This window comes from Leptidea sinapis, chromosome 5 (assembly GCF_905404315.1).
Source record: "Leptidea sinapis chromosome 5, ilLepSina1.1, whole genome shotgun sequence".
Lineage (NCBI taxonomy): Eukaryota > Metazoa > Arthropoda > Insecta > Lepidoptera > Pieridae > Leptidea > Leptidea sinapis.
This window is the reverse complement of record NC_066269.1, coordinates 13327920-13348537: the sequence shown is the minus strand read 5'-3', so window position 1 is coordinate 13348537 and position 20618 is coordinate 13327920.

Below are 20618 nucleotides of genomic sequence, written 5' to 3'. Positions count from 1 at the left end.
TTAAACAGAAAAACCATAAAAAAAGACAAATGTGGTGTCGTGGGACACCAGGTAGGAAGAAAGTTCCTTCGGCTAATGTAGAATCGACACAAATTGCAAAAAAAATCGTTCCTATATTGCTATAATCGTTATCATATATTAATATAATAATATTGATAAGATATACACTACTCGCTTGTGTATGCGAATGTCGCGCCTGTGCACGTCTCATTTAACGGTTTTATTCCACGCACTTTTTTCCACGGATTTTTTCTTACGGTTTTACTATCACATTTTTTTCAGTTTGGTTGCGCAGCAAAATCCCTATCCCCTCCAAGCCTGCCGTAAGGAACTTCGTTCCAAAAATAAAGCAAACTATATAATATGAAGGTTTGCAACGGAATACAAATTGCTCCTTTAAAACGAGCACATCCTCAAAACAGTAAACATATAATTATAAAATAAGCTTTCTTTCTTTTGAAATATACATAATGATAGGTTGTAATATAATCTAAGGTGCTGTTATCATAAATCTATTACAACGAAAACGGTAGCCGATGTGGGTGCGCACACAACGGTTACTGACGGTTCTTGTTACGACTCGTTATAGATGGATCGTATTATATATATATATATATATCTATATCTATAGTAATCTTAATATATATAAATTACGTGACACGTTGTTTGTCCGCGATGGACTAATTAACGGATTTAAATAGGGATTACTTCATGGAGTGCAGTTTGCATTTTCAATATTTCTTTTGTATGGACATATTTTCTAAGAGAAAATTTATTGACGCATGGTTTGACAGTTCTGCCGTGAAACAATTCCATTATAGCGACAGGGAGCTTATTTTACGAAATAATTCTTGATGTTATGAAATATTATTGACAATTCAAAAAAACAGTATTTTATTTAGTATGTACAGAACAATGTCTGTCGAGTCAGCTTGTATATATATATCTGGATGTGTGGCGGTCCTCCACAGTGCGGTTTTCAAGGAGCTTTCTTTCTCGTACCACGAAGCTGTGGAATGAGCTTCCTTGTGCGGTGTTTCCGGGACGATACGACATGGGTACCTTCAAGAAAAGCGCGTACACCTTCCTTAAAGGCCGGCAACGCTCTTGTGATTCCTCTGGTGTTGCAGGAGAGTGTGGGCGGCGGTGATCACTTAACACCAGGTGACCCGTACGCTCGTTTGTCCTCCTATTCCATAAAAAAAAAATATATATATCTATAGTAATGTGTAAGCATTACTGTGTTTCTGTGAGACTTAACATCTTATGTCTCAAGGTGACGAGCGCAATTGTAGCGCTCAGAATTTTTGGAGTTTTTTCATGAATCCTGAGCGGCACTGCATTGTAATGGTCAGGGCGCATCAATTACCATCAGCTGAACGTCCTGCTGGTCTCGTCCCTTATTTTCATAAAAAAAATATTTGGTTTAAGTTACTAGAGGTAGACTAACCTATCCTTTTACGCTTACTTACATTTCAATAACCTATCGACAGATAGCATTGTTAAAAAGCAAGTTATAAATTATATACACGCGTAACGAGTCGTAGTACCGCGGCGCGGCCTTACCTGAACGGAAACGGCCGGCCCCGGGCCGCTATTATCGAATATGTGCGAGTTCCGAGTGAACTTCATTTGTTTTTTGTAACACTGATCCCATAAACACGCGGGAACGGAAGGCGAGCAGGTGATGGCGTGGCGTCGCACCGGGTAATTGTTCCTGTCTCATTATACTTATCTGACTTCATTACTCTTGAGTATACAATATATCTACAGGGCGGCGATTAATAAGAAACTTAGGAGACTAATTCGTAATCCATACTAGAACTTTTTTTTATGACAATTAGGGACGGTATGGTAATAAATACGTTACGTTCATATTACAATGCAGTGCCGCTCAGGATAATTGAAAAACCGAAAAATTCAAAAATACAATTGCGTTCGTCACCTTGAGACATAAGATGTAAAGTCTCATTTGCCCAGTAATTTCAATAGCTACGGCGCCCTTCAGACCGAAACACAATTATACTCACACATTACTGCTTTACGGCAGAGAAACGTGCCGTTGTGGTACCTACTCATACACTAGCTGGCATTCTGTGGAGCCTGCCACTGGTGGTACCAGAACTTAATGCTACATACCAGAGGTCGTCCATAGATCATAATTCAACCATAAATTATGGTTAGATTATGGTCTATTTAAAAAAAAATAAGATAATGTTATTGAGGTTTATAACATTAATAGCAGGGACTTGTTCAATCGTTTATAGTGAATTTTGGCATCTGTCAAATAGAGCCATTAAAAATAATGAAGTTCAGTTATTTAAAAACCTAGTTTACTGGCATGATTCGCCACGAATTAGATGAACTTCGACAGGCGGAAAGACTCGGAGACACAGGAAGAAAGAAAATGGTACCGGACTGTATTTACGTTTGAGCTATTTATATTGAGCATACCTAATACTACCTTCTTTTTTTCATGTAAATAAGGGGCGAAACGAGCAGGGCGTTCAGCTGATGTTAATTGAGACGCCCTACCTTTTTCTTTTCTTCATGAAAAACCCACACATTCTGAGCGGCACTACAATTGCGCTCGTCAGATTGAGACATAAGATGTTAAGTCTCATTTGCCTAGTAATTTAACTAGGGCGCCGCCCTTCACACCGAAACACAATACTGTTTACACATTACTGCTTCACGGAAGAAACAGGCACCGTTGTGGTACCCAACCTTTCAACAAATCTTTGATTTTGGAGAAAATACAGAAATCACAGGGTGCTAGGTCGGGGCTATGTGCAGGAAGGCCGCCCTTCACAAATTTCGTCATGTAAAGAAACCCGACCTCTCTCAAATTCAGCAAACCATCGCTTCACGGTGCTCCATCAAGGTGCTTCTTTCCCAAAAGCATTTTGAAGACGAACGGCACAGTCTTGCGGATAGAGAGAGAACTTTTAAAATCATAAATAATCATCGCTCTAAAATCTTTTCGACTTAATTCCATTTTCGTTGCGTACGTACTTTGATGTGTGATAAAAAACAATTGACACTTGATTTCCCGCCAATTTTTTTATTGCTACGACGGTTGCAACGTTTCAAAAAATATAACATTCGAAATTCAAATAGTTCCGATTAGCTAGAAGTGCAAAACTTTTAGTGTGCCCCATGTTTATACGACAGTGGAGTTCATTTGAAGTCAGATAATCATCTCGCACTGGTGCCGAATTTTATTATTTACTTGGTTTACCTTCGTTTTTTATTAAATGTGTGATACCCGAAGTCATCAAGGAAATCACAAAACACAGCAAGAATTAATTGAAGTTGATATTAGATGCAAATGTAATACTAAAGTACGTAGTGATAGATATAGTTTTCCGGATTATGTAACTAATTGCATAACTCCTGCTTACCAATATCTTACAAACGACAATTATTTGTTGCACAACTGTTCATAAATGTTACAGAAATAATTCCGTATTAAGAAGGTTATGCTTTTGGTATCGCTTTGCTTGTGCTTTCGTTCAGAAAATATCAACATGAATAAGAATATTTCTTGTTGTTGCAAATATTCATAAAAATAATATAATAATAGTTTTAGAGCAAGAAGGTATCAGATATTAATTTTCCTATTTATAGTTTTTAAAAATCCGTAAGAGGGAGTTATAAAATAAATTGGGTCACAATTGTATGAATGAATGAATGAAGCCTTTATTGCAAGCAAATTAAAATGGTACATTTTTAAGATGACTTGTTAAGATTAAGTTGTAGCATAAGCTACAACTTATACTAACCCCCTTATTCATAATAGTCTGCTAACTTAAAGCATTGCTAATTCTCTGTCTTCTTCTATTGACCTAAGTCAGAATGAGAAAAAACACTCCTCAGCGGCTGTTTAAAGTTAGCGGACCATTATGAATAAGGGGGTAAATGATTATAATTATATTTCCTAATATATACTATATCTTATGTTAATCATTGCTCACTTGTCTGCCGACATAGGCCTCTTCCAGATCTTTCCACATTTTCCTGTCGTCAGTTGTTCTTCTCCATCCAGCAATCTTTTTGACATCATCTTCCCATTGTATCGTTTGTCTCCTCTCTATTTCTTTTTCCATATCTTGCATACCACTTTTGTCCATTCATCTTGTTTGCTTCTTATCATATGTCCTGTCCAACGCCATTTCAGCTGCTTCATTATTTTTTCCACACTTTCCATTTTTGTTTTCTTTCTTATGTTTGTTATTTTTATTTTATCTTGCTTTCTTATTTTCAACATGCTGCGCTCGATCCGTTCGGGTTACAATTACACGAGTCTTAATTATTAATAAAAAAAAATATTGCCTTTAAATATTGTTTATTTGTTACAAAAAATAATTATCACCTACGTCATTGCGCTACTAAAATAAACAAACCAAATACGAACTATAATCAAGTTAAGTTTCAAAACACGAAAATCGTCTAAAATTACGATTGAAAATAGACACAATTGCACCGAACAAGGCATTGACGTAAACGTTCGCTCGTGCATTTGTATCGGGGTGTGTGATTACGGGATGATTGGCGAGCTATTTCGGTCTGAGGGCGGCCGGGCCTCTTGAATAGAGCCTTGCTAGAGGAGGTCGCACGTGGGAAGTTCGGGACACTGCACGTGTAGAGGGAGAGTATTTAGTATTTAGACCGTTCCCAAAATAACGTTACTAATTTCGAAATTTTAGTACTAGTATATACTGATGATTCAATCATTAAATCAATTAGAAATACATGATAATAAATATTTTTAAAAAGTGTTTTACTTAAAATTATTATTATTTATTATTCATTCATTAGATTTCGACTCGGCAACGGACTGCCTTTAATGCATAAAGTCTGTTCAAAGTTATGGGTTTAGTTCGTTATAAATACACGAACAAAGGTTCCATAAGAAAAATATAACAGATCAGGGTCAAAAATTAAGCAATGGAATGATTTACAATCAATTTATTTGTTTTACCATTATTGGTTGGCTCTGAAAAATCGCTGCGATACATTGAGCATTTAAATTTTCAAGTATTTCGGCTACCATTGTGTGATCAATTTGCCTCAAGGTTTAAATTGAATTGAAAAAGAAATGTCTTGAGATCAATAATAATTATGCGACTACTACTTTTATAAATATCATAAACTCAAAACGCTATCTAATTTCCGAAATTTTCACATTTCTGGGTAAAATAAATTTATTAAAACTCTTCAGAACAGAAGAGTTCATCAGCGATCTCTTCCAGGATCTAAAAGCGTAGGAGATTATATTTATTATAATTTAAATAGGCAATAAATTAACTTACTATACAATATATATACTCATATAAGTATATAATTACAGACAACTTACATTTATATTGTTAGATATATATAAAATATGGATAAAAATAAAATATGTTGATGTTCTTTTGTTGAGAATTTTTTATGTACTTACCTTCATTTTTTGTATTTGTTCCCTTTGTTTGTTTTGCATGCTTAGTCATAGAAACCTAAGGTAATATTATATTGTATATTTATGTAAAATTCTCATGTAAGTGATTTTATGTTAAATCTTATGAGAATAAATGTCTTTAAACCGAGATATACGAACCTAGGTGGGGTGAAGGTGTTCAACTTGCAAGTATACTACAATCACTAATTACAATATCATTAAAGATCGAATTGTAGTATACACTAGATTATTTAAACACTAAACTTACAAAACAATATTTGTGTTAAGTTCTCATACTATACAGTCAATCAGAAACATCTTTGCCGTGGGAAATTTCACGAATAACGCAAAATTGCTCACGACTAATTCTTACACGTGGCTACGGTGATCCTAACTTGATAGATGTTATTGCTACGGATTATCCTCCTGCATTAACCGATTTTGTCAATAAGGTTACGCCATAGGCTTATTATACATACTTTGCTTCACTTGGAGGCATTCGAGTCAAGAGCGTACCTTTTGTTTTTTTTTTTAATAACAACACAATAATAGGGACGAGACGAGCAGGACGTTCAGCTGATGGTAATTGATATTCCCTGCCCATTACAATGCAGGATTCTTGAAAAACCCCAAAACGCTGAGCGGCACTACAATAGCGCTCATGATATCAATTATCAAGTCTCATGTGCCCAGTAATTTCAATAGCTACGGCGCCCTTCAGATCGAAACACAATAATGCTTACACATCACTTCTTCCCTGCAGCAAAAAGCGCCGTTACGGTACCCACAATCTCGCCGGCTTCCTGTGCAAAGGAGCCTCCCATGGTAAATGCCCCTTGGTCGCCTCTTACGTCACCCTTGAGCATGGGACTTTATTCTTCTTCTTATAAACAGGCAGGCAAGTACCTGCATCGTTAAAACCTCATATCTATTCCAGATACCCTGTGAAAAACTAATTCGTTGTATAAAAAAATAAGTACCCATTTTTATGTAACAAATGTAGCCACTATGTGTAGTGGCTATCCTAAGGTCGTAAGATCATGTTCTTCAGCGATTTCATTCAAAATCAAAGTGAATTATCTATTAATACGGATTTATAAACCTCTTACTGAATTATCGCAAACCCACCCTGATGAAGGACCTCCGAATGGTCCGAAACTAGTCGGTACCGACACCGACAAAAACGTGAGTAAAGCCGTATTAATAAATAATATAATAATGACTCACGAAAGTTTTAATAATTTAAAACCTAAGTGGATTTTCTGGGTTTGTCGTCTCTCAATAATCGAATCAATTCGTGTTTCAACATACTTTCATTGGCTTCAATGTCTTTGTTTGCAGCAAATAGGAGCCACCCGCCATTCGCTATGAAACAACATACAGTCCACTTTCATAAGTCGTTGGACTTATGATTGTTGAACTATCCTAATGAACATTTTCTTTCTCTGAAATACTTTTAAGTCCCTTCTTTGGACGCGCTGAGTATCGCATTGAAAGAGACTGAGCTGTCATGCTATGTAATGATAATTCAAGTAGAGCTGGCTATGGTCGACTAAGGGAGACACACTCGGTGAGGGTAGTTGTATTGTATCTACATTTCGCCTTGATGAAGTTTTAACTTTTATCTTGTCATTAAAGCACACACTGTTTGGAATCACTATTTGAAAGTAAGAATTGCCATACATTATACGTATTTTTAAATGTTAAAATCAAATTGCATTCATTATCAACATTTCAGCCGAAATACGTCCACTGCTGGACAAAGGCCTCATCCAAATTCCAGAACAAATTGCATTGCTTAATTAAATCTATTCAAATTCAAATATTTTTGAAATCATTTATTGAATGTCAAAAAATACCATCCATTCAAAAATTTATAGACTTAAGAAAAATGGGCGCAAGAAACTCAGCGGGTTTCGTTTTTTCAAAGAGTTTGCTTGCAGTAAACTTTCTTCTTTATGAGGGCGGTTACTCCATTCCCAATCTGTGGCAACATTTAAGAAAGTCATTTTATCTTATAATTCAAAGAACCATCTCTTCTCTAATAAATGTTTCTATTCGTGACTCATTATTATATTTATCTATTAAGCCAAATAACCATAATATAACAATCATCATGTTCGTGCTGTAAATCATAATATCGTTAAAATGTATATGTTTCGTGCTATTTTTTTAACAACTCGTAAACTCGTTAGCTACTTTTCAAGGGCAAGTTAATATTCTTGAGCGTAACTTACAAAACTTTAAGGCAATATAAATAGCTTCCGTGACAAATGATAACTAGGTATCACGTTTCCACTGCCTTTTTGATATCAGACTGTCTAAGGGTGAGAACCTTTACCAGTACGAGGATCCTTGCACAGGATGCCGGCTAGATTATGGGTACCACAACGGCGCCTATTGCTGCCGTGAATCAATAATGTGTAAACATTACTGTGTTTCGGTCTGAAGGGCGACGTACGTAGCTAGTGAAATTACTGGGCCAATGAGATGTAACATTCTATGTCTCAAGGTGACGAGCGCAATTGCAGTGCCACTCAAAATTTTTGGGCTTTTCAAGAATCCTGAGCGGCACTGCATTGAACGTCCTGCCCGTCTCGTCCCGATTTTTCTTTAGAAAAGGGGACTAAGACTGCTCAGACCTCACGCAAGTAGTCTCTAGATCTCAGCGTGGCTCACTACAGGAACCATGACCAATTTAAATTGTGTTATGTTTTATGTCGATATGTAAAAAAGAGAAATACACACATGCAAAAGAATTACAATTAAGATTGTTCGGGATTAGATTATATTCCTAGTCTTTCCAAATATTTTATAAGGAAAATACATATTTTGAAATTATACTTTTTTATGCGCGTTTTGAAAAAATGATGAAAGTGAAATTTTTAGATGCGCGCGCATCACTATAACACATAAGTTACAGGGTGAAGTTGGTTTCTAAAATTTTCTGACGTTTGCGACATTCGTTATTTTTTTTAGGATAGGCAAAGGGTTCAAGCTCGTACAACCGTATTCGCTATTTAATAATTGATTGTCAAAGCCAACTTTGCAAGATTTTTACAAAATATTGTAATATAAGAACAATTGTTCTTTCTACAAACGAAGAATAGCAGAAGGAATAAATAATTTTAAAGATTTATGCTTTGTTACGCCAAATAAATATAACTTCTTGCGTACATAAGTAGATACATACACACTCTTTTTTCTATGCATAAAACATTTACAGCCTATAATGGCAGACAGATTAGTATTAATTAAAACCGGACGCAGAGAAAACGTGGTTCACCTCTAAAGTTAAAATACAGTTTATAAATTAACACCGACTTTGTTTCCTAAAGGAAATAACCAGCCCTTGAGAAAGCACAACGTGGTAGCGTAATTCACACACTGACCATGAAATGTGGTTAGCTCGTTGGAAGTTCGGAAAGCTGACAATATTCGCACGACAAACAAAAGTGACGTAGGTACCTTGTGCGACAGTACAAGTAATGGAACAGTATCGTAACTCAGCGGTCTCCTTGAAATATATAGCAACATCTAGGCGAAGCGCTAGGGTTCTCCTATTTTATGCCGTACGCGTCTGGCGTTAGCATCAACGTTCAATTTCGTGGCTTCTAACGTCTGGACGCCACGCACAGTGTCGGCTGTTAATACGTCTGGCATGAAGCAAATGGATCAGTGGCTGCATCACTAAATTTTTCACACATTGATGCTTATAAATATTGTTATTATTATTTTTGTTACTTTAATCATACACTGCATTATAAGATTTTACTGATTGAATCAACAACTCATCTTTTACTATATCAAACCTCATTCTTCATTCATTTTGTGTGACGCGAGCGACGACTTTCACGCTGCAATGGTTCGAAATGACCAGAGAAGCGGCGTACGGTGTTCGGATGCCGCGTACGACGTAAATTGGGAGACCATAGCCTACCAGTCTCAGGGTCGTACGGCGTGGCATTTAATAGATTTGTCTTCCCAAGATTGCTTAGCGGACGTGTAAATGGTGTGTATGTGTGTGTTTTGTGCTTCTGCTGATATATATCTCAACTAACTTTGAGCAATATCTGGTGCTTATAATAATATTTCCTTTATTATTGCTTTAATACATAAAACAATGGACACACGTAGATTCATTATCGACCATTAAAGCCTTAAGGTGGCGTGTGTCGAGTCATTACAATATTTGTTAAAGTCGTAACGAGCTATTTTAAGAATTCCGAATGCAGATTAGTTGTTAGTTGTTACAAATTAGTTCGAAATGTCGTTGGTAAGCTCCGGTGCTATCGGTGTAGAGTTGGCGGTGATTTAACATTGCTTATCTACATTCAACAGACGTAGTAACTTTTGGGAATGTGTGTGTGAAGAACTTCGATAGGTAGTTTTTTTTTTTTTATGGAATAGGAGGACAAACGAGCGTACGGGTCACCTGGTGTTAAGTGATCACCGCCGCCCACACTCTCCTGCAAAACCAGAGGAATCACAAGAGCGTTGCCGGCCTTTAAGGAAGGTGTACGCGCTTTTCTTGAAGGTACCCATGTCGTATCGTCTCGGAAACACCGCACAAGGAAGCTCATTCCACAGCTTCATGGTACGAGGAAGAAAGCTCCTTGAAAACCGCACTGTGGAGGACCGCCACACATCCAGATGGTGGGGATGATATCGTAACTTGTGGCGTGTCGTGCGAAGGTGAAATTCGGCGGCAGGAATCAGGTTGAACAGCTCTTCGGAACACTCCCCGTGATAAATGCGGTAGAAGACACACAATGAAGCGACGTCCTACGCAACGCCAAGTGATCCAGCCGTTCACAGAGTACTGGGTCCCCGACAATTCGAGCTGCTCTGCGTTGCACGCGGTCAAATGGATCGAGCTGATACTGGGGTGCGCCAGACCAGAGATGACAGCAATACTCCATGTGCGGCCGGACCTGCGCTTTGTAGAGCGCTAGAATGTAGGCCGGCTTGAAGTATTGCCGTGCTCTATTTATGACGCCCAGTTACTTTGAAGCCAGTTTGGCTTTGCCCTCCAGATGGCCACGGAATTGGCAATTGCTCGAGATTTCGAGACCCAGTATTCCGATACTAGGCGAGGCTTTAAGGGAAGTGTTCTCGAAGAGCGGTGATACGGCAAATGGGGTTTTTTTAGTGGTAAACGCGCAAACTTGAGTCTTCTGGGGGTTAAATTGGACAAGGTTCAACTTACCCCATTCCGCGACCTTCTCGAGAGAGGACTCGATAGAAGACACAAGTTTCTCCCGGCACTGGTCGACGTTTTCCCGAGAGAGACCTGCATGGCCCGTGTATACGGCATCACCAGTGCTGTCGTCTGCATAGCAATGCATGTTGGCGGTGTTTAACATATCATTGATATGCAGAAGAAACAGCGTGGTAGATAGCACACAGCCTTGGGGCACTCCAGCGTTCACGGGCTTGGGATTCGAGCAATAACCGTCGATAACGACCTGTATGCTGCGCCCAGTGAGGAAGCTGGAGGTCCACTTGCATAAGCTCTCGGGAAGCCCAAATGATGGAAGTTTTGCGAGGAGCGCCTTGTGCCATACACGATCAAAGGCCTTCGCTATATCCAGACCAACTGCCAGGTCTTCCCCCTTGCTTTCAATAGCCGCCGCCCATCTATGTGTTATGTATACCAGAAGATCGCCAGTCGACCGACCATGGCGAAAGCCGTACTGCCGGTCGTTGATCAACTGTTGACCCTCAAGGTATACCACGAGCTGGCGGTTAATTATGCTCTCCATGATTTTGGAGAGTAGGGAGGTAATAGCAATAGGCCTGTAGTTTGCCGGATCCGAACTGTCTCCTTTTTTTGGGATCGGATGGACAAGGGCTGACTTCCATGAATCAGGGACTACGCCTTTTGAATAAGAGTGCCGGAATAAACGCGTTAGCACCGGCGTCAACTCAGGGGCACACATTCTAAGCACGGTTGGAGAAATGCCATCCGGCCCGCTCGACTTCCTGACGTCCAACGAAAACAGAGCTCGCCTAACAGTTTTCTGTCGGAACTGTACTTCAGGCATGTAGCTTTGACACCGCGGGATGGTCGGCGGTGTTTTTCCGTTGTCGTCAAGAGTCGAGTTGGAGGCAAAAAGAGTGCACAGGAGATCGGCTTTCTCTTTTGCCGTATGGGCCAGGGTGTCATTCCTCATGTGCAACGGCGGCATGGACGGCTGGTTGAAGTTACCAAGAGCAGCTTTCGACAACGACCAGAACTTGCGTGTTCCGGTCGGGTAACTGGAAAGCTGCTCGCCAATTTTGACGACAAAAGTTTAAACTTAGTTATCTACAATAAAGCTTAACTTAAGCGTTGGTCGATTTTATTCAAGTAAATACCTACTAACTTTATCAATGTCAATGTAAGATTGTTTGTTACGCTTTTACGCCGGAGCTACTGAACCGATTTTGATGAAATTTGGTACAGCGATAGACTAGACCTTTTAAAAGGACATAGTGCAAATTTTATCCCGGAGTAGTCCATGGTTTCCGCGGAATTTGTGTAAAATCACGTCGATGAGCTATAACTATACCAATAGTATGTTTAGTTTGCCATAGCAATCTTCCTCGAAATAAGATTCATATAATATGTTGGGAAGGGGAGCGAAAATGGGAACCGGAACTGGAATACGACATGAGATAATCTTCGATTCCACACTTGCTTATTATTTTTAAAAACCCTTTATGTACGCGTACGAAGTCGCTAGTTTTTATTATAATTTTGCAGTTACTTTAAAATCTCTATTTACCCATTTATGTTTCAAAGGTGTTTTTTGTCGGGGCGCCTTAATTTTAATAATTCTCCATCAAATTTAATTATTCATAATATGCTTATGTTCATCACTATTTAAGTAAATATACAATTAATGTTAAAAATTACAAAATTTTCTACACACAGCTCGTATAAATATAAATCTCTGTTTAGTTTTATATTAAGTAAATAGTTAAAATTATGTAATTTTATAATAACTTTGTTGAACAAAAATTCAGCAGAGATCTTCATTTGTAAATTTGATATATTTAAGCAAATTAATATGTGGTCTATGGAGTACCTACTATTTTTAGTTAAAAGGTAGTAGGTACAAACAAAATAATAAACACCATCCAAACATTATAATTAAGAATTAGAATGTTTCGTAAAGCATTTTAATTTGCGTTGCCACACAAAATAGTGTAAAGTTGTGAATAAGCCAAATACTGAAAGGCGTTACTGGGAAGTTTAAAACAAATACCGGATATCTCACCACCATAAAGTGAAATACGTGAATTGAGAGGGACACAAGGGCCGGTAAAGGCGCTGAGTGCGCGTGCCATCGCATACGGTTCCCACACAGACCACAGATAACTAACCAACCACTCGTACTAGAGTGTTCTACTTCACTATGAACAATGCAGCTTTTACAACACCACTTATCCTTATTTTTTGCCGAGGCACTCATAATTTCCTTTGTGAAGCAAATCTTTTTATGGCACTGATAGTGGAGTGAGCTTAACTCAAACTCAAATACGTATTCTCTATTCAAGCAGACTTATCTTATTATTTCAATCGCCTTTGCTTTATACTATGGACAGCATAAATATAATATAATGTTTATACTGAAAAAAGATGTGGAGTTGAAGAAGATGAAGTGACAGTTATTGACATACGTTCGTAACGATGCGTCATTTGACATGGCCAGCTGGCAAAGCCAATAGCAATACCATTTCCAATTGTCTACAATGCCGTTTTATGATAATAAGTATGTTTGATAAGTTTCTCGTTTTTACGATTCTGAGGACCGTATTTTTAAAATAAAACAATGAAATTACAACTTATTTGTTATTAAACTCCATCAAAACGAATAGCGAATGAATAAAAATAACTAACAAAAGCAATTACGGTCGATACAATAGCCAAGTCAACTAGACGCGTGAGACCAGTTCACATGTGCATACCTACTCATTATTTTGATTTATAATAAAAAAAAAATATACAAAAATTAAAAATAAATTAAATTACAAATTGAATTTATACAACACGATACACATCATCTTTGTAATCGTACTGCACACGTAGCGTATGGTACGCTCGCTTAGTACCTATAATTTTTCCACAAGTAGCACGAATGACTGGTATAGAGCGCTAAATAGAGTAATTTTTACAGTCATCTACAACTAGGGAATCTCTGGGCTAACATGTTATTTGTGGCAGCAATGGACCTACGTTGTCTTACTATGTCTTCACCATCCTTCATTTTATTTCTTATGATGTGCCCAATGTATTCAAACTGAATTATAGGATTTCTTTGAAGTAGACCGACGATATTCTAGCGATGTCTTTTGGCATACCGCTTGGTACGGATATATCAGCTGGCACATGGCAACGATCAAGTTTATATTGGCTTTGCAAAATTGGTGTACCAAATTGGATTCAGCGATATACTGTAGTAGTTTTATGTAGAGAGTACATGAAAGTAGTTTGGTTAAATAAATTTGTAGTGTACGCGACCACGCACTGAAAGACACGCAGTGTTGGTAGGCCCGTACAAGATGAATCGACGATCTGTTCAAGATCGCCGGAATACGTTGAATGAGGGCAGCGCAGGACCGATGGTCGTGGAAATCTTTGGGGGAGGCCTTTGTCCAGCAGTGGACGTCTTCCGGCTGATGATGATGATGATATCGTGGGAAAGCTCAACGTGGAGACTGCTGCCCTAAACAGTATTTAAAATATGAGAATTGGTATGAAAGGGTAATTGCGAGTGACAGTAGCTAAGGAGGTTTGTCAATAACGAAGCGAAATGTTGATTCGTAACCACTGAGAGAATCTTGATGGTACATACATACAACCAAGCATGCCTTTCAGTATCCAGAATATATTCTATCAGTCATGTTTGCAGATAGAGACAATACAATCTAAGGCAGATGTATGGAGAGTAGGTACGTATATTTTGCTCAGATTTTAATGACGTAAAACATAGCTAAATTTAAGCTTAGCGTAACCTTTTATTTGGTTTTAATTGTCATTTAACAGCTGAAATTAGTCTGATCTTAAGCTAAGACAGCCGACTACAAAAGTCAAGTTCGCGTTTTATCACAATCAGCAAAGTTTTACGCAAGTAAAGTCCGAGCAAAGTCTGAGTACACTCTATAGATCTTTTTTTTATGAAAATAAGGAGTAGGATGTTCAGCTGATGGTAATTGAGACGCCCTGCCCATTACTATACAATGTCGCTCAGGATTCTTGAAAAACCCAAAAATTCTGAGCGGCACTACAACTGCGCTCTACTCCTTGAGACATAAGATGTAAGTCTCATTTGCCCAGTAATTTTACTAGCTACGGCGCCCTTCAGACCGAAACACAGCACTACTGCAGTAATGCTTACACATAGTAATATGTAAGCATTACTGCAGTAGAAGTCGTGGAATAAATTTCTCCTATCAACAATAAAATTAACGTGTTCAAAAAAATTACACAAAAGTCCTAAATCACAATTAGGTGAAAAAAGCGGACAAAAGGGGAAAAAAATTATTATCTCCTAAACTACGCAAAATCGTAGAACATACATAATTACATAGGGGTGATTCGGATACTCATTACCATTTCAAATTTTAGCTTCTCAGCCACCCTGTATATAAAATCTTTATGCAGTAAAAAAAACTTCAAATAAATATTTAGCAAATAACTAAAAAGTAATATAATAAATATTTTGTACAACACTGATGTTTTGCTCCAAAAACAATAAATTTATTCATTGAATTTATATGAATTAGAATTTAAAAACATACGCCCTGTTTTTGAATTGAAATTTAATAGTACTAAATACCGCGGAGGTTGAAAGGTAATTCGAGCAGGAACTTTTTTATTTTTTAAATATTTTTGCGTTATTTAACATATATATTGCAACACAGCAATTGGTTTGGGCAAAAACGAACATGTGACAGTATTGTAGGTATTTTAATCACGATTAAGCAATTAAGCAACTTACGGTTTGACCCCGTAATTTTTATGTTAATGTTAACTTTAACACATACGACAATGTAATAACCCTACGTAATAATAACCTAATATTAATAAATTATACGCGGACGGGAATCGATGGTTCAGTACCTACTGATAAAATAACAAGACAATTTAAAATGTAACTTTACAAATGACCACACATTCGAAATAGTACCTATGCCTCAGACGTGAGAAGAACGGGCGCAAGAAAAACAGCGGGCTTTTTTTATTTTGCTACAATTTATGTACTATTGTATAAGATTGTGTATAATTAAAAAGCCTGATCGCTCCATTCCCACTCTGTACTATCATTAAAAAAATCATTTATATTTTATAATAGATAACCTTTACTACATAAACGTATTTTAAGAATTCTTTTGAGTTTTGTACATTTTCTGGGATCATGTTGTAAAAGCACATACATCGCCCAATATAAGACTTACGTACTAATTCGACTAAATCGAATAGGATATAGGAAGAAGAGGGCATAGGAAGTTTAGATATTTGTTCCTCGTGTTAACATTATGAATGTCGCACTTTTTAGCAAAATCTAAATGTACTTACGAACGTAAAAAATATAATCAAGGATATAATATTGAGATGCAATAATACAAAACTAGTTTAAAAAGCTAAAAAACACACTTTGGTTGAAAAGATAATGGTTGAAATTTAAACTGTACATCAATTCCTGCCTTATAATAACACTTGGCGTTGCATTAAGACTTCGCTTTATTGCCTGTCTTCTATTATCACGGGGAGTGCTACAAGAGCTGTTTCACCTGATTCCCGCCACCAAATTCCACTTCCCCCGACACGCCACAAATTAGAATATCATCCCCACCATCTGGATGTGTGGCGGTCCTCCACAGTGCGGTTTTCGAGGAGCTTTCTTCCACGTACAACAAAGTTATGGCATGAGCTTCATTGTGCGGTGGTTTCGGAGCGATACGACATGGGTACCTTTAAAAAAAGCCCGTACACTCTCCTTAAATGCCGGCAACGATCCTGCGTTACCTCTATTATTGTTGAAAGAGACTGTGGGCGGCGGTGTGCACTTAACACCAGGACGTACGTTCGTATGTGATCATTTTCCATTAAAAAAAGAACTCGATAAAAATAAAATTTAAACACTTTTAAAAAGTAATTTATTTGGAAGGTGTATGCATTAGGAAAATGCTAATATTTAGCTAGAGTTGCAGACCGGAAACTGTTGTTTACAATACGAGCCGTGTCACAATTACATAGTAGGTATCATATGCGAACGTTTCGCAATCAACGATATCGAAATGATTAACGCCGTGTCTGTTGACGAATTAATTACTTAAAACCACCAACGTGCCGTTTTAGAATTTAAATTGATTATGAAAGTGTAGGTAGGTAGGTATGTGTACGAACAAAGCTTAATTAATTTAAATACATACGAGGTGATAACGCGCCGGCCTGTTTTAAAATACACGTGGGTGTTTTGCTAAATTTGTACCGAATCTAGATGGAACGGAACAATATGTCTACAAAATAGGCAGGATAAATTCCAATATATATTGTTAAGATGACGTACGGTACGCAGAAGTGGTCGCTAACTATGGGCCTTATGAATAAGCTCATGGCCGCTCAGAGGGCAATGGAGAGGGCTATGCTCGGAGTTTCCCTGCGAGATCGAATCGAATCAGAATCCGTAGGAGAACCAAAGTTACCGACATAGTCTAAACGATTGTGAAACTGAAGTGGCAGTGGGCAGGGCAGCAACGTAGTTCGATGGACAGATGGTCGTTGTGGCAGTAAAGTCCACGAATGGCGACCACGTAGCGGAAGACGTAGTTTTGGTAGGCCCCCCACAAGATGGACCGGCGATCTGATCGGAATACGTTGGATCGCGCAGCTGGTAGGGCAGCGCAGGGCCGATCATCGTGGAAATCTTTGGGGGAGGCCTGTGTCCAGCAGTGAACGTCTTCCGGCTTATGATGATGATGATGATTATATATATATATATCTTTAATTGCACTCGGGTTTAAGAATAAAAAAAAGTAATAAAACAAGGACAAACATTTTAAGGATTTAAAAAAAAATATTCCGTGCTTCGTTTGTAGAAAAAGCAATATAACCCTAAAGAAGGTATTAAATAAAAATATTTTTATACCGCATAATTTAGTTAAATAACGTGTAAAATAAAATACCATAAAAATAATTTATGTACAATTTGAGATATATTTTTTTTTTGTTTTAAAACTTGTATATAAATTGAAATAATATATTGAAATTTATTTAATTCTCGTCCATTGGTTGTGGTTCAGTAGACACATGAGCTACAAGAGGCTTTGTGGAGGTGTTGCGAGAGAATGTGGATGGCGGTGATCACTTAACATCAGGTGACCCATTTGTCCTCCTCTTCCATATAAAACAATCAAATTACATGGAGGTTATAAAGCAATAAAAAAACCAATGAAAACTTCATTTGCACAATTGCTAAATATGTCTACAACAACAGAGTTAAGTTAACAAAAGATCCAATAGTTCACAATCGTTAGAAACTTAGCTATACAGATAATACTTATAATTATACAAACAAACTAGCTGACCTAGCAAACGTTGTATTGCCGATATTGAAATTGCGATACAAAAGTAACTGTTGATCGTAGATGGGTGAAAATTTGAAGTCGTATGTATTTTTTAATGCTGACTCATAATCAAACAAATTTAAAAAAATGTAAAAAAAATAAAAAATAAAAATCGTGTGGACCACCCTTAACATTTAGGGGGATGCAAAATAGATGTTGTCCGATTCTCAGATCAACCCAATATGCACTCAAAATTTCATGAGAATCGGTCAAGCTGATTCGGAGGAGTTCAATGTTTAACACCATGACACGAGAATTTTATATATTAGATGAATCAGCATTAAAAAATAAATTAAAATTTTCACTCGTCTACTATCAACATCTATTTTTGTATCGCGATTTTAATATTATTCTATTCGATCCACAGATCCGCAATAGGGTTGCAAGATGGCAATCGAATTTAATGATTATTGTAGTACGATAAATTTTATTAACGATATATTTGGTAGGTCTGAGTCGGTCGTCATCTATTTTTTGTATCCCAAAAATTTTAATAATTATTATTTTATTATTTGACAATACAACGTTTGCTGGGTAAGCTAGTAACACTATCAGAATGTACCATGGTAAATCGTAACCGGATGGTGTGAGCTATACGTTCAGTTTATAAAACAAGATTATTTTATAGCCTTATACAGATTTATCTCTTACACTTAAAACAAAAAATAAAAAGAATTAAAAATCCTGTTTCAAATCCAGCAATGTGATATTAAGTTACAAAATTAATTGTATTCAAATTTCAGTGTCCAATTTCACGTACAGCGATTAAAGTAAACAAATTAAGGTTATAGGCACGTACCGCATTACGCAATTGTACATATATTACGAAAAATGAAATGGCAATGGTACCACGTGCCTGCAAGCTACATACATTCGATGACCGGTATCTATACGTCTCTGGTATATATGTAGTAGTGTCCATTCATAAGAAGCAGTTCATTCATGCGGGTGCGCGACTTGTGAATGGGAGCGAGCGAGACGGAAGATAGGTAAGCTCGCGTTACACTGGCGGAACAATGCCTTCCCTGGAATTGTTTAAACGTGTTCCGGGAAAATTACGATTTGTTTTTAAACAATTGTACGGTGGCGTTCTCCCTGAAGTGGCCATTGATTTGGGGAATGGGTTTAAGTGGAATCAACGTTGGCCATTGTTTGCGCAGAACAAAAGTCGTACTTGAGTTTTTTTAACAAACGGCATAATTGGTTTATATCAGGAATAATGTTGTGAATGGAATAGTTTTTCGGTCGTTAATTCAAGTTTCGACTTAGTGTTTTACGAGAATCTTTAAATATTACAATGACACAGGAAGGTGCTCTAAGATTGGTACATATAATAAGGTTTTACTACTACAAATACAAAAAATGTAAATGTACCGTAAAAATAAATTAACATCTAAGGCCTATTATAATGTGACAGATTATTTGAATGATAAAGATAGTTGGGATTAATGTTTCTTAATTAACAATATTAATGAATATTGTTTTACTCATTTGAATGCCATTGTAATTTTTGTACTTCAGCTTGACTTGAAAGAATTCAAAAATTAATTTCAATTTTGAATTTTTTTTGTAAGATTTATATTAATACTTATATAGCATGTTTAAAGACCTCAAACATTAAAGGATATGATTGTTATCTATTCCTTTTTTTATGGAAGATGAGGGCAAAAAGGATACGGGTCATCTGATGGTAAGTGATCACCGCAGCCCATACTCTCTTGTAACACCAGAGGCATCACTAGATTGTTGCTGACCTTATACAGTGTCGAATCCACGTATAATATATTATGATTTCGATATCCGTAAACACATTAGTACATACGTGGGGGGCGAGGATCAAACCTGGGGCTCCGTAGTAAGAGTCAACCGTTCAATCTATTCAACACCTATGCCTTTCAAATTATTATTCCTTTCAATTTAGTTGTTGTTTCTTATATCTTTGCAGTATTTGTTGTTTAACTTTTCATACTTGCCAATTCTGAATTTTTTTTGTGCGATTGTCACATAATAGGACGCCGTTAAACTTTTAAAATAAAAGTTTTATTGCTTGCTAGCCAAAGGACAATTGTAGATATATATCCTTTTGTAAGATTATATTTGTTTTCAGTTACTTGATTTTGCAATATATCCATACAATTATTATAGGCAAAGGAAATTAAAAAAAATGTTTACAGTTTTCATACAATATAAATATATGTATATTATCATTCATGATATTCACATATATGACTGATAAGTACATACATAGTTACAATATAATAAAATATATAACAATAGAGAATATTAATTGCGTTAGTTTTTTCTTTTCTTTTTACAATAATTAAAAAAATTAAGCTTTAATAAAAGCACTGCTTCGATATGAACGCAGCTTTAGACTCGAGCAACAAGATTGTGTAAAAAAACATCGTCGGTAGGAAGTCAACCCAAGAGGGATTGAGCTGTTTTGATCCAATTTTACTTTTACTTCAAGAATAAAATATTAATTAATTTACAGGAAAAGCAAATATAGTATTAAAAAAGAGAATTATACTTACTTACTAAATACCTGTTACAAACT